This window comes from Lithobates pipiens, unplaced genomic scaffold (genome assembly GCF_037356315.1).
Source record: "Lithobates pipiens isolate NorthernLeopardFrog02 unplaced genomic scaffold, aLitPip1_a1.2 Scaffold_23, whole genome shotgun sequence".
Classification (NCBI taxonomy): domain Eukaryota; kingdom Metazoa; phylum Chordata; class Amphibia; order Anura; family Ranidae; genus Lithobates; species Lithobates pipiens.
In genome coordinates this window covers 275671484-275685760 of record NW_027507785.1, presented here as the reverse complement: position 1 = coordinate 275685760, position 14277 = coordinate 275671484, and the positions used below count along the sequence as shown (strand labels likewise).

Below are 14277 nucleotides of genomic sequence, written 5' to 3'. Positions count from 1 at the left end.
CCACCTCCAGTACCACTGCCACCCCTCTCCAGGACCACCATGCCTCTCCAGTACCACCACCCACCCTCTAGTACCACCACCGCCACCCACCTCCAGTACCACCGCCACCCCTCTCCAGGACCACCATGCCTCTCCAGTACCACCACCCACCCTCTAGTACCACCACCGCCACCCCTCTCCAGGACCACCATGCTGCTCCAGTACCATCGCCACCCTCCTCCAGTACCACCGCCACCCACCTCCAGTACCACCGCCACCCACCTCCAGTACCACCGCCACCCACCTCCAGTACCACCGCCACCCACCTCCAGGACCGCCATCCCTCCTTCAGTACCACCACCACCCACCTTCAGTACCACCGCCACCCACCTCTAGTACCACCACCACCCACCTCTAGTACCACCACCACCGCTCTCCAGGACCACCATCCCACTCCAGGACCACTATCCCCCTCCAGGACCACCACCGCCACCCACCTCCAGTACCACCGCCACCCCTCTCCAGGACCACCAATGCCACCCCTCTCCAGGACCACCATCCCCCTCCAGGACCATCACTGCCACTCCCCCCCAGGACCACCACCGCCACCCACCTCCAGTACCACTATCCCCCTCCAGTACCAAAACCGCCACCCACCTCCAGTACCACCACTTCACTGGTGACACAGGTTCCACTGGGGACACAGGCTGCACAGAAATTTTTTACTTTGTTGTACAGTGGAAAAAAATATAGTATCAAAATCATGCTTTTCGGGGGGGGGGGCCCTTCCTGATTTCTTGCACCGGGGCCCTGAGGTTTCTAGTTACGCCTCTGTGTGAAGCCGTAAGGCTTCACTTCCTGTTTCCCTTAGTAAGGATGCCAGCGCCTCCACCCGGAGCTGAGGGATGGGTTGGCTTTGAGTGCTTACATTGCGGGCTCGCAGGACAGTTAAGTGTCCATATATTAAAAGTCAGCAGCTGCAGAATTTGTAGCTGCTGACTTTCTATTTTTTTTTGTCATTGAAAGTGTGACAGCGCTCAAAGCTAAAAATTGGCCAGGGCAGGAATGGGGTAAAAGCACCCAGTGGGCAAGTGGTTAAACAGGTTTGTCTGGTGTATCAACAACAATCCACTGACTGTAAAGATTTTTGGTACCTGAAAGTTTCAGCTCTGGTTCACACTCACAAAATAGGTCTACCTGCTAAAACAACCAAATGACAGGTACACTTGAAGTACTGGGGTTGATTTACTAACTGGAGAGAGCAAAATCTGGTGCAGCTCTGCATGGTAGCTTATCAGCTTCTAAATTCAGCTTGTTTAATTAAAGGAGGTGTAAATGTAGGTGCATTCTATGCATGAAGATAAAAAACCTTTTGCGTGTAGCAGGCACCCCCTAATTACTTACCTGAGCCCCATTTCTCTCCAGCGATGTCCACGGATGACCAAGCTGTCTGGGACCATTGGCTCCCACGGCTGTCAATAGACCAATCAGGGGAGAGAGGGGGAGGAGCCAGGTCAGGGCTCCGTATCTGAATGGACACACAGAGATGTGACTCAACTCCAGTGCCCCCCATAGGAAGCTGCTAGCTGAGAGGCGTGAAGAAAGCAAAGGGGGCCAGAGAAGAGGAGGATCTGGGCTGCCCAGTGCAAAAACAACTGCACAGAGGTAAGTGAAACATGTTTGTTATATTTTTTTTTTTATTTAATTTCTTTTTAAAACGAGCCTTTAAAATAACTAAGCTTTCACAAAAAAAAATATATATATATAATAATAATAATAATAATAATAATAATAATAATAATAATAATATCTGGAAGCTGATTGGTTTCAGTGCAGAGTTGCACCAGATTTTGCACCCTCCGGTTTTATTTAATCAACCCCAGTGTGTCTCATTTAGGCTGGGTTCACACTGCTGCGGGGGGAGATCCGGATGTGATTCGCACCGCAAATCACATCCGATCTCCGTAGCGCTGCGAGTTCAGCCATACAGATAGTATGGCTGAACTCGCAGCGGTCCCGCAGCAAACTCGCACGGGACCCTTTTTTTCGTCCGCAACAGAATCGGATCGCATGGGCGTTCACACCATGCGATCCGATTCTTGTGCGAGTCGGCAGATCGCACTGCGATATGCGATCGGATCTGGGGGTGTCATTAACATATCATTGACACTCCCAGCCGTTCGCATAGGGCAGTGTGAACTGCCGGGAGTCGTGCGATGCGGGAAAACGCCGCGGATTCGCGGCGTTCCCGCATCGCAGCGGTGTGAACCCGGCCTTACGAGCTCCCTAAAAGCACTTCAAGATTATTTGTCTTTAAGAAACAGCGTTGGCTCCAGTTCACTCTCAGACACTCTTGTAAATGTTTCTGTATAACAAATATGTAATACCGGTCTCCACAGCAAATCACACACACGCGTGCCACCTGAGATATTTGCACTGCAGAAGGGAGCGCTGGGTAACACTGTCAGAAAGAAACTGGTCAAAAGTCCAAACACATCTGACAGGTCACATCACATCTCTGACAACAAAGTACTTACAGTACACCACACAACAAAAAATAAATAAATAAATAAAAAATCACAACTGTCGCAAAACACTTAATAGCTACATTATGTGGGCAGACTTTAGCTGTCAGTAATGCACAAACTGCAGATGGGCAGGACCCAGCGGGCTATACATTCCAGCAAAGCCTGCCAGCGGCTGCATAGCAAAACTCATGCAGGGGAATTCATAAAGGGTGTCATAGATACTCTGTAGATGTCTGTCCCACGGTAGTGCATGAAACAGATTCATGTACACATCGGAATGACGTAATTGGCTGCGTCACAACCTTGAAGGCCCATTCACACGTTTCTGAATAATGCCAATCATTGCAAGGGCACAGAGTGAAGACTTTTTTGGTGGTTAGTGGCCTCTTTTCCAGGGAGGTGCAATGCACTGTTTTAGCACAAGACACTGTGCGTATGTATTCACCCCCTTTGTTATGAAGCCGATAAAAAGCTCTAAATGTCACATGACCTGTCATTATATATACACACACCTTTTTGAAAGGCCCCCAGTTGATGCAACACCTAAGCAAGAGGCAGCACTAACCAAACACTGCCATGAAGACCAAGGAACTCTCCAAACAAGTAAGGGACAATGTTGTTGAAAAGGACAAATCAGGGTTAGGTTGTAAAAAAAAAAAAAATTTATATATATATATATATATATAATCTCTCCAAATCTCTGATGATCCCTAGGAGCACCATCAAATCTATCAAAACCAAATGGAAAGAACATGGCACAACACCAAACCTGCCAAGAGACGGCCGCACACAAAAACTCACAGACCTGGCAAGGAGGGCATTAATCAGAGAGGCAGCACATAGACCTAAGGTAAACCTGGATGAGCTGCAGAGTTGCACAGCAGAAACTGGAGTATCTGTACATAGGATGACAATAAGCTGTACACACCATAGAGTTGGGCTTTATGGCAGAGTGGCCAGAAGAAAGCCATTACTTTCAGAAAAAAACAAAAATGACACCTTTTGAGTTTGTGAAAAGGCATGTGGGAGACTCTGAAAATGTATGGAGGAAGATGCTCTGGTCTGATGAGACTAAAATTGAACTTTTTGGCCAAAGAAAACCCCATGTCTGGCACCCAAAGAACACCATCCCCACAGTGAAACATGGTGGTGGCAGCATAATGCTGTGGGATGTTTTTCAGCAGTCGGAACTTGGCAATTGGTCAGAGTTGAGGGAAAGATGGATGGTGCTAAATACAGGGATATTCTTGAGCAAAACCTGTACCACTATGTGTGCAATAAGCATATATTGGATTGGTTTGCGCAAAAGTTATAGCATCTAAAAATAGAGGATAGATTTATGTCTTTTTTTTTTTTTTTTACTAGTAATGGCGGCGATATGATTTTTATCGTGACTTCGACATTATCGTGGACACATCAGGACACTTGACAATTATACAGCGATTAGTGCTATAAAAATGCACCGATTACTGTATAAATGTCACTGACAGGGAATGAGTTAACACGGGGGGCGATCAAGGGGATGACAGATCTTGATTTTTAGCTATTAGGAACTCACGATCTGTCTCTACTCACAGAGCAGAACAGGGATTTGTGTGTTTACACACAAACACACATTTCCCAGTTCTGCCTCTTGTGCCTGTGATCATTCATGGCCGGTGGTCACCGCGACCATCGGCCACGAGCATCCCCACCCCTGCAGTGCATCGGGCACGCGCCCGTTATCCCGCATAAAGGAGCCAACGCATAGCTATGACGGCTCGCAGGAAAGGGTTAAAGTTTATTAAGAGTTTACAAAACTATACTCCATTTAAACCTCCACTGCGCTACAGTGCGTTTCTGCATTTTTTGCACTGTGCATCACAACTGCATTGTGGTGTGAACAGGGCACAGAGAAAAAGTAATGCTTTGGCAGGTCACTGTGAACGGATCCTATAAGGCCACATGCACACATGGCATTTAGTCATGTCTGGTGCATCAGCCCAATGTTTTTGTGCACCTGGAGGCCGCCTGCGGACTGTCAGTCTTTGACACACTGAAATACACTGCAGCTGGAAACAGCTGGGCGCTCTACAGAATGACTCATATGACTTCATTGACTTTGCGGGGAATTATCTGAATGATGCCTGCAGCTACAGGCATCATTCAGATATCAGCTTTTTCAGCCCGCGAGTCCCTACACCATAAGAACGATCATAGCGGCTGTTCCATCACTTGACTGTTCTTACGGGTGGCGAGAGGGGAATCCTCCCTCTTCCGCCACCCTCTGATGCTTCTACCGACTCAACGCTTCCATTGCCGAGTCGGAGAACGGATCCGCCGGCCCCGGGTTTGGTGATCATAGAGATTGCCGGAGAAGCAGATGCTCGCCGGAGTCTCTATGACCGTTCGGAGGTTGGGCGCGATGTGTCAAACTGAAAAAAGAAGAAGGAAAATAAAAAAAGGAAAAATATAAAGTGCCACTGTCCCCGTGTAAAAATGGTGTTCAAACCACACATGTGAGGTATCGCCACGAATGTTAGAGCAAGAGCAATAATTCTACGCAAGTTTGACGCATGACATGTTAGGTATCTATTTACTCGGCATAACTTCATCTTTCACATTATATAAAAACGCACACAGCTTTCCACACGATGCCCATTTTGTTCTGCTTTTACCACATCATATTCATGGACAACATGTTCACTTGCTGCCTAATACATCCCACCAATTTTCAGATGCCATTGTAACGAGATATTCCCTTTACCTGTCAGTGGTCATAAAGTTATGGCTGATTGGTGCAAATACACACATACATACATTGTATACAGTGCTGGATTTATAAGAGGAAATAAGGGACAACTGCCCTGGGTCCCCCTCTATACAAAAATAATCTTAAAAGTGGTTGTAAAAGGCGCCCCCGCCCAGACTTATTTTTACATATAGGTAAGCCTATAATAAGATGGATGCGGCCGAGACACACAGAGCACTTACAATCTCAAAGCGGAGTTCCACCCAAAAATGGATCTTCCACTTTAAGTGATGGTGACCCCCTGACAGGCCACATTTGCCATGTCATTTTTTTTTTGGGGGGGGGGGGGGGAGCGGATACCCTCTTTTTAGAGGCATCCGGCTCCCACTTCCTCCTCCATGTCACAAGTCCCAGAAGACTGCCAGGCCATTCACAGCGTGCAGTGTGTGCCCGGCTGTGAAGCCACAGCCGGGCGCCCACAGTAATGTCGCGTAAACGCGGTCGGATTTTCCAGATGGAAAATGTTCGTTGGGAGCTTTTTGTCAGAAATTCCGACAGTGTGTAGGCTCCATCGGACATTCCGTTATCAGAAATTCCAATCGTGTGTACACAATTCCGACGCACAGTTCCACGCATGATCAGAATCAAGAAGAGCCGTACTGGCTATTGAACTTAAATTTTACCACATTCTTGACGTTCGTAATTTCCAACAACATTGTGTGACCGTGTGTATGCAAGACAAGTTTGAGCCAACATCCGCCTGAAAAAAAAAAAACAGGCGAGTTTCTGATTATTAAAAAAGTCAGCAGCTACACTTTTTGTGGCTGCTGACTTTTATTTATTTTTTCGATGGAACTGCACTTTAAGGAAGGTGGCCTATGACTGCGTATGTGCACACATGACCTCAGAATGATGGTTGGTGTGTGTGTGTGTGTGTGTGTGTGTGTGTGTGTGTGTGTGTGTGTGTGTGTGTGTGTGTGTGTGTGTGTGTGTGTGTGTGTGTGTACACTCATATTTTAAAAAATGTGTGACCATCGTTGAAACTGTAAACCAACTATGTGTATGAGAAGCCACCAGAACATGAGGGGCCTCAAGCCCCTCAAGATTTAAAGGGGTTGTAAAGGTAAATGTTTTTTCACCTTAATGCATTCTATGCATTAAAGGTGAAAAAACATCTCACACTGCTGGCGCCCCCAGTCCCCCCGTTTTACTTACCTGACCCCTCGAAAATCCCGCGCTCGCCCCCGCCGTCCTCTTCGCCGCTCAGCCTGGCCGCTGATTGGCTGGAGTGGATGGATTGAAAGCAGCGCAGCCATTGGCTCGCGCTGCTGTCAATCACATCCAATGACGCAGCGCGCCGGGGGGCGGGGCCTTGTGATACAGCGAGCGGTTATATAGCTGCCGGCTGTATCACGGGAGCGTGCCCGCAGTGCTTCTCACCAATGCGAGGGAGCTCGCATTAACGTGAGAAGCACCTGCGGGAGGAAGCAGAGACAGCCGCCGAGGGACCCCAGAAGAGCAGGTTCGGGGCCACTCTGTGCAAAACGAGCTGCACAGTGGAGGTAAGTATGACATTTTTGTTATTTTAAAAAAATAAAAATTTTTACTTTACAACCCCTTTAAATATGGTCCTAATTGTAAGGGGGGGGACACATAAATAAAAATGTGTGTATATATATATATATATAAACACACACACACACACACACTTATGTACACTCCTCCAATATTATATTATTTTTACAGAGTTTGTTATGTAATGTTATTAATGTACATAGCAAATATATTGATTATTGTACAACTTCAGAAGAACAGGTCCACAAAACGACCACCAACATGGTCTTTCTATACTGCGCTTATTTTTTTTTTTTTTTTAAATATTTTTTATTGAGTTTTAGACAGACAAACAAACATTCAACAAAGAACAGTGACATGCCACAGTATTATGGTTAGACCCACGCAGGGGCCATCAAGCGATTCCAACAGAATAATCGACACCTGTAGCACATCCACAACAACAACAACTAACTTAGTGCTAGGTTGGCTCCCACTCCATATAACAACTTAGGACCGAATTCTGCAGTCGGGCCGCAAGGGGCACCAGAATAAGTGAACTAGGCTCATAGTATTGGCTACACTAAATAACATAAGACAGTGAAGTGGAGCAATACCAGGGACCCACCCCAACCACACTCCCATCTTCCCTCAGGATGACATCCCGGACATGTTAATCTGTAGTCACTGTGGAGGCATCAGCCAGCCACTTAGACCACACTTTCATGTATTTTTTGGGGCAACCCCTGTTATGATATGTTTCCTTATAATGTGGCAAGACTTTATTGACATGGGATTTCCACAGTTGTAATGACGGCTGTAATGACAGGGTTCTGTCTGCTATCCTGGGGGCCACCCCCTCCACCAATCCCAGAAGGCATATCCGCGGGGTCTGGGCTACATCTATTCCCACCACTTCATGAATTATGGATAGTACCTGTGACCAGTAACGCTGAATCACCGGGCAGGACCAGAAGATGTGTATAAAGTCACCCGGATCCCCAGTGCATCTCCAGCACTCCGAGGACAGGGAGGTTCTCATTTTATGTAATCTACACGGGGTAATATATGCCCGGTGTAGAATTTTGTATTGTATGAGACGGTCTCGAAGAGAGACCAGGATGGTGAAGGGAAAGTCCCACATGTCCTCCCAGTCCTCGGAATCCAGGTCCGGAATGTCTTGAGTCCATCTCTGTCGGAGCTTTGACAGATCTGGAAAAGAGACCCTAATAAGGTGCGTATAGAGGGCCGAAGTCGGCTTCCTAGTACATTCAGATCTTGTAACCTTTTCCAGGGCGGATTGCACAATTTGCGTGGTATTGGGTACCACTTGGGCCTTGAAAGCATGGGATAGCTGCATATAGTGGAATAGATGCGAGGAGGGCACATTATTGCGAGATACCAGGTGATTAAAGGGGTGTATAGTCGTATCTGACGTGAGGTCAGATATGAGTTTTATGCCACATCTGGCCCAAATTTTGGGGTCTGGTAGTGAGTAGAGGTGAGGTAAGGTAGGATTATTCCATAGGGGGGTGTGTGGGGAGATTGCAGTCCCCGGAAACCCCCCAGTCCCAGTCCCGCCCGCCATGCCCTTAGAGTTGTGTGCATAGAGGGTGTCATGTCATAGGGGGCTCTGGGACCCCGCAGGGGTAAGTGTGTCAGGGCCTCCACGGATCGGACCACCGCAGCCTCCAGAACCGCCGCAGGGTTGGACACGTCTGGTGCCATCCACCAGACTACCGTGACCAACTGTGCTGCCAGAAAATATTTCTGGCAGTCAGGAAACGCCAACCCCCCCCCCGCAGCACCGGACGCATCAGCGTGGATAGTTTAAACCTATGGGGACGGAGCCCCAGAGGAAGGAAGAGAACAAACGATTCAATTTCGTAAAAAATGAGGAAGGAATCCATTGTGGGGAGTTACGGAATAGATAGGTAAATTTAGGGATTATCTTCATCTTGATTAGGTTAATGCGGCCTAAGAGGGATAGGGGAAGGTTTTCCCAGGCTTTCAACCTGGCCTTGACATTTTGGACCTAGATTGAGGGGGATAAAGCCGCTTATTTTAAATTCAACACGGAGGTATATCTTATTGAATCTGTTGCAGCATTACCTAGACAATAAAATTTCCACTACTATAAACGACCTAAATTTGGCACAAGTCTCCGTATTTCTAATAAAAGTGGTCTGTAAACTGACGCACGTCGGTGAATCTTCCGCCAGCATCCACACCACCAGTAATGTGTTATAGATCACCCCGACAGTTCCTCGGTAACTTCCCACTCCTGGACAGATCTTACTTGAAAATCTACTACCATGCACATCAGAATCCAACAATCCTAAACAACAGAATTACATTTAAAAAAAATAAAAAATAAAATATAAAAAATAAAAAAAAAGCAAAAGAGCAGACAAACCTCTGCATAATGCAAGACAAAGATGAGATGGCTAGACACAACAATACGGTGCCATCTGCAAGATTGTTAACCCCTAACGACCGGCACCGGTGTGTTTAGGAAACGTCTTGGCAGGAGGGCCATGTGACATATTTAATCCAGCACTTCTGTCATCCTGCATTGGCCCACAGGAATTTAAAGGGCCCTGCGCTTGCTGCCAGGGTGGCACTGCATAGTTGCCAACATTTTAAAGGGCCACTTTACCGCTCAGCTCATTTTAGCTTGACACGTTCAATGCTGTTCCAGGGAACCAAGGAACATCTGCGAAGACTTTTTATTTGGATGGTTAAAAGTTCAAATAAATGAAGAGGCCCAGAATATATGAGAAGGAAAAGGGTCTCCTGTGCTACCGGACAGCGCTGTCATTGGCAGGGGACTAAATCTGGGACTGTCACAGCCAATCAGGAACATGTGTCCCTCTATGACAGGAGCTGGCAGGAAGGAATGACAGGTAGGACTGGGGTACCCATGCCAAGCTTGGCTGATGAGTAGACCTCGGACCGTGGAGAGAACTGCGGCACGAGCTCCAGGCACCGCAGGCTCGGAGGGGAGGGGGAAGCTGAGCACTGGCCCTCCCACCTCTAACCGTTACACCGGAGACCCCTCCTTCTCCTAATCCCTTACCGAGAAACATCAGGCGGTCTCCCCCCTCCAAGTCCCGCAGCTGGGGCTGTGCCGGTGATCCGTCCTCCTCCGGTCCGGTTCACTTTCTCTTTCACACGTTCCAGTTACTCCGCTCCCCCCTTCTCTCCTCCACTCTTTTCTCTCGTTCTTCCCGTTGGCGCGGCCACGAGGCGCGCCCCCTCCACGACGTCAGCGAAGGAAGCGCGGAAGCGCGCAGCAGGGTGGTGTGAAGGCGCGTGCTGCCGGGGCTGAGCGGACTGTGACAGGCTATGATCCCGGTCATTGCACTAGATCGCCGAGAGGTGGCGGTGTGCCGGCCCAGGCTGACGTTACTAGTGCCCAACTTAACCACAGTGGCTGGGCATGGGATTGGCAGTCACGTGACAGCACTCCAGTTTACTAAACATTGGCTCAGCATATTTTTTTTGTTTTTGTTTTTTTTCATGTCATTTTTTACATTTTGGCATACTATTTTGACACATTTTGGCACACAGGTGGCCTTCCTCATTAGTGGTCTGGCTGCCCTCATCACTTTCTCTATTTTCCTCCAGTCTCTGAGTCTTCGGCTGTCGTGATTGGCTAGCCAAGATGACGTAAATCTCACATCCGCGCACATAAAAGTTTCTTCATGCCACCACCGATCTGTGCCAACACTGTACACGGAACTACGCCTGCGTGGCTCATTGTCCATATAGGGCTCATCCCGTAGCTTTCAACTGTCCCTGATTTGGAGCAATGTCCCTCTGTCCAGACATCCCAACCTGCAAAAACGAATTTCATGGAGGTGGCGATTCGTGCCCGCAAACGCCACACCCCCACGGCAAAATATTATACAAATCAATTTCTCATTATTTTTTCGCAGTGCTTCTGGGCAACAGTAGTAAGAAGAGCCGGCAGCACTGTAATCCTTGAAGTGTCGTTTATTGGTACATCAGAGTGACAATAAAACAATAATCTGACGCGTTTCAGTAATAGCCTTAGTCAGAGCTACCACTAAGGCTATTACTGAAACGCGTCAACTTTATTGTTTTATTGTCACTCTGATGTGCCAATAAACGACAGTTCAAGGATTACAGTGCTGCCGGCTCTTCTAACTACTGTTGCGTTGGAGTGTGTTGGGACACATTGAGCCTTGGCACCTGTGAGTGGACCTGGTGTATGGATTGAGTTGTCCCTGCAGAGAGCGCTGTTACGTTTCTTCTTTTTGTTACGTTTCTTCTTTTCCATGCAGTGCTTCTGGGGAAGGGGGTAGGGCGTGGGTGGCAGTGGACGGTATCAGCAGTTTTTTTACTTTTAATAATTGATTTTTTTACATTTTAATTTGTTTTAAAAAAAAAATTCACAATGCTTTTTTTCTTTTTTTTACCCTTTTTAATTTTTTAGAATTTTTTGTACAATATTTTTTTTTTGGGGCGGTGGGGGCTTTGGTGAGATGTCTAAACACACCCCTGACATCTCCCCTTTGAGACAGACAAAGGGACTGAGGACACAGATTCCCCAGTTCCTTTCTCAGCACTGAAGATGAATGGACGGGAGACAGAGGCTCCTCTCCATTCATAAACTGAGCAGAGAAAGCACAGTTTACTCTGCTCAGTAATCAGAGGACACAGAAGCGATCTCACTCACTGTGTCCTATTACTAGTTCCCCTCACAGCTGGCGGGAGAGGAGAGGAGGGCAGCCAGTTGCGGGGGACGAGGGGGGGGTGAAGAAGGACAAGGAGGGGGATGGGGGAGGAGTACACAGAGAAGCTGGGGATGATCGGTGCGATCATTCCCGGGAGATTGAGAGGCGCTTGCGGGTGTGAGGGAGCCACCGCAGAAATGCAGGAGTCTCCCGTACCTTTTCGGGAGACTTGAGATGTCTGCTTTGTCCCTCTTTCCTCCTCATTTGTCCCTCATTTTGGTCTGATCTATATAGTTGTATATAAAATACACTTTTTATCTTTCAAAAAGTGTTTCCCAGTGCTAAACTTTTTATCAAAATTCTAAATTGCATTTGTAAATTTTAAAAGCCAGTATAAAGGAATAGTAGTGGTAAAAAAAAAAAGCCCCTGTGTGTTTAGTTAACCTTTTTTTTTGGTTAATGCTCCTTTAACCGGTTCCCGACCAGCGCACGCCGATGTACGTCGACAGAATGGCAAGGGCAGGCATATTGGCGTACAGGTACCTCCAATCTTCAATGCCGCCCTGCCATCGGGAGCGCGCCGCCGGTGCGCTCCCACGCTGGTCGGGACCCCCGTGAGTCCGGTCGCGGGACCCGCGGACTCGATCGCCGCGGGCATACCCGTGATCGTCTCACGGGACGGCTGAATGGAGGAAATGCCATGTAAACAGCATTTCTCCATTCTGCCTAGCAACTAGTGATGCTGATCTCTGCTCTGTGATTGGAGCAGAGATCAGTGTTCACTAAATGAAAGCCCAACCCCCCCACAGTTAGTAACACACCCCTAGGAACACTTAACCCCTACACTGCCACTCACTGGTTAACCCCTTCACTGCCAGTGTCATTTACACAGCAATCACTGCATTTATATAGCAGTGATTACTGTATAAATGACAATGGTCCCAAAAATGTGTCAAAAATGTCCGATGGGTCCCCCACAACGTCGCAGTCACAATAAAAATTGCTGATCGCCGCCATTACTAGTAAAAAAAAAAAATAATAAAAAATTATTAATAAAAATGCTATAAAACTATCCCTATTTTGTAAATGCTATAACTTTTGCGCAAACCAATCAATAATCGCTTATTGCGATTTTTTTTACCAAAAATATGTAGAAGAATACGTATCGGCCTAAACTGAGGGAAAAAAAATGTTTTTTTATATATTTTTGGGGGATATTTATTATAACAAAAAGTAAAAAATAATGCGTTTTTTTCAAAATTGTCGCTTTATTTTTGTTTATAGCGCAAAAAATAAAAACCGCAAGGGTGATCAAATACCACCAAAAGAAAGCTCTATTTGTGGGAAAAAAAGGACGTCAATTTTGTTTGGGAGCCACGTCACACGACCGCGCAATTGTCAGTTAAAGCGACGCAGTGCCGAATCGCAAAAAGTGGTCTGGTCTTTGACCAGCAAAATGGTCCGGGCTGTAAGTGGTTAAGAGGGTGTGGCAGGGGGCGTGTCCTATGCCTACATACGTTTCGTAGTAGGTGTCCCTCATTCCCATCTCAAAATGTTGGGAGGTATCTCATTCACACCAGCCCACGCTCTTGTGTATGTTGTGTAGAAGGGACGTTGTTACAATGCATCACGCTGCTTATTTTAAATATTAAAGTAGAACTATAGAACATTTTGGATAGAGCAAGGGAGGGGTATAACCCCTGTCAGAATTTTTTTTTTGCCATCTGTGTCCCATTTCAGAGATTTCCATTCATTTCCTGTCCCATAGCCAAACAGGAAGTGAAAGGAAATCCCTGCAAGTTATGGGGTCACCAGAACTAGTGTCCCTATTGGAAGATTCCACCTCTATTACTTTTCTGGGGACAACACAAAATTTAAGATTTTCTTTTACTTTCATCGCACCTGTAAAAAGCATGAAAAATGCCTCATATGCAGTCCCAGTGTGAAAGCCAGAGGGCTTTCACACTAGGGCGTTACGCTGGCAGGATGTTAAAAAAAGTCCTGCAGGCAGCATGTTTGGGGCACTTTAGGAGTGGTGTATACACTGCTCCTAAAGCGCCCCTGCCCATTGAAATCAATCGGCATCTCCGCTGAAGCAGCGATTTGCGGGAGCTTTCAACGCTTTTACTCGGCCGCTAGCAGGGGTTAAAATCATCTTTAAAACGTTGGTAAAGCGCTGCTAAATCTAGCAGCGCTTTACTGCTAATACATGCTGCGCTGTCAGTGTGAAAGGGCTCTTAGTTATACTTTAAGCCAGGGGTAGGCAACCTTGGCCCTACAGCTAAGGTGAAACTACTAAACCCATGAGACATTGCAAGACCCCCAACAATCACAGGCATGACTCTAAGCCCTTGTACACACGGTCGGACATTCTGACCACAAAATCCGTCAGATTTTTTCCGACAGATTTTGTCCGATACTGGTGTTGCATACACACGGTCGGACAAAGTTGTCGGAAAATCCGATCGTCCGGAACGTGATGACGTTCGTTCGTTACGACGAGACTACGTTCAGGCTAGTAGCCAATAGCTTTGGTCTCATAATTTGATCTGAGCATGCGTGGCACTTTGTCCAATCGGAATTCTCTACAAACTATCGGACAATATATCCAGCTCTCAAACATTGTTGGTCGGACATTTAGAAGCAAAAAGTCCAATGGAGCCCACACACGGTCAGATTATCCGACAACACGGTCCGATCGGACATTTTCCCAGTCGGAACGTCTGACCGTGTGTACGGGGGCTTAGAGGCAGAGGCATGATGGGATTTGTAGTTTCATCCC

The 14277-nt window shown here is 47.1% G+C and overlaps 1 protein-coding gene across 2 annotated transcripts in view; it reads right to left on the bottom strand.

Moving 5' to 3' along the window:
- RABGAP1L (RAB GTPase activating protein 1 like) overlaps positions 1 to 10076 on the bottom strand; it is a 613081-nt gene extending 603005 nt beyond the window's left edge. Inside the window, exon 1 of one of the 2 annotated variants that reach the window (XM_077453243.1) lies at positions 9872 to 10076. The gene's annotated coding sequence lies outside the window, so the exon portion shown is untranslated. The remainder of the gene's footprint in view (positions 1 to 9871) is intronic. The other variant, XM_077453242.1, reaches the window with a different exon arrangement.
- Positions 10077 to 14277: the final 4201 nt, after the last annotated feature.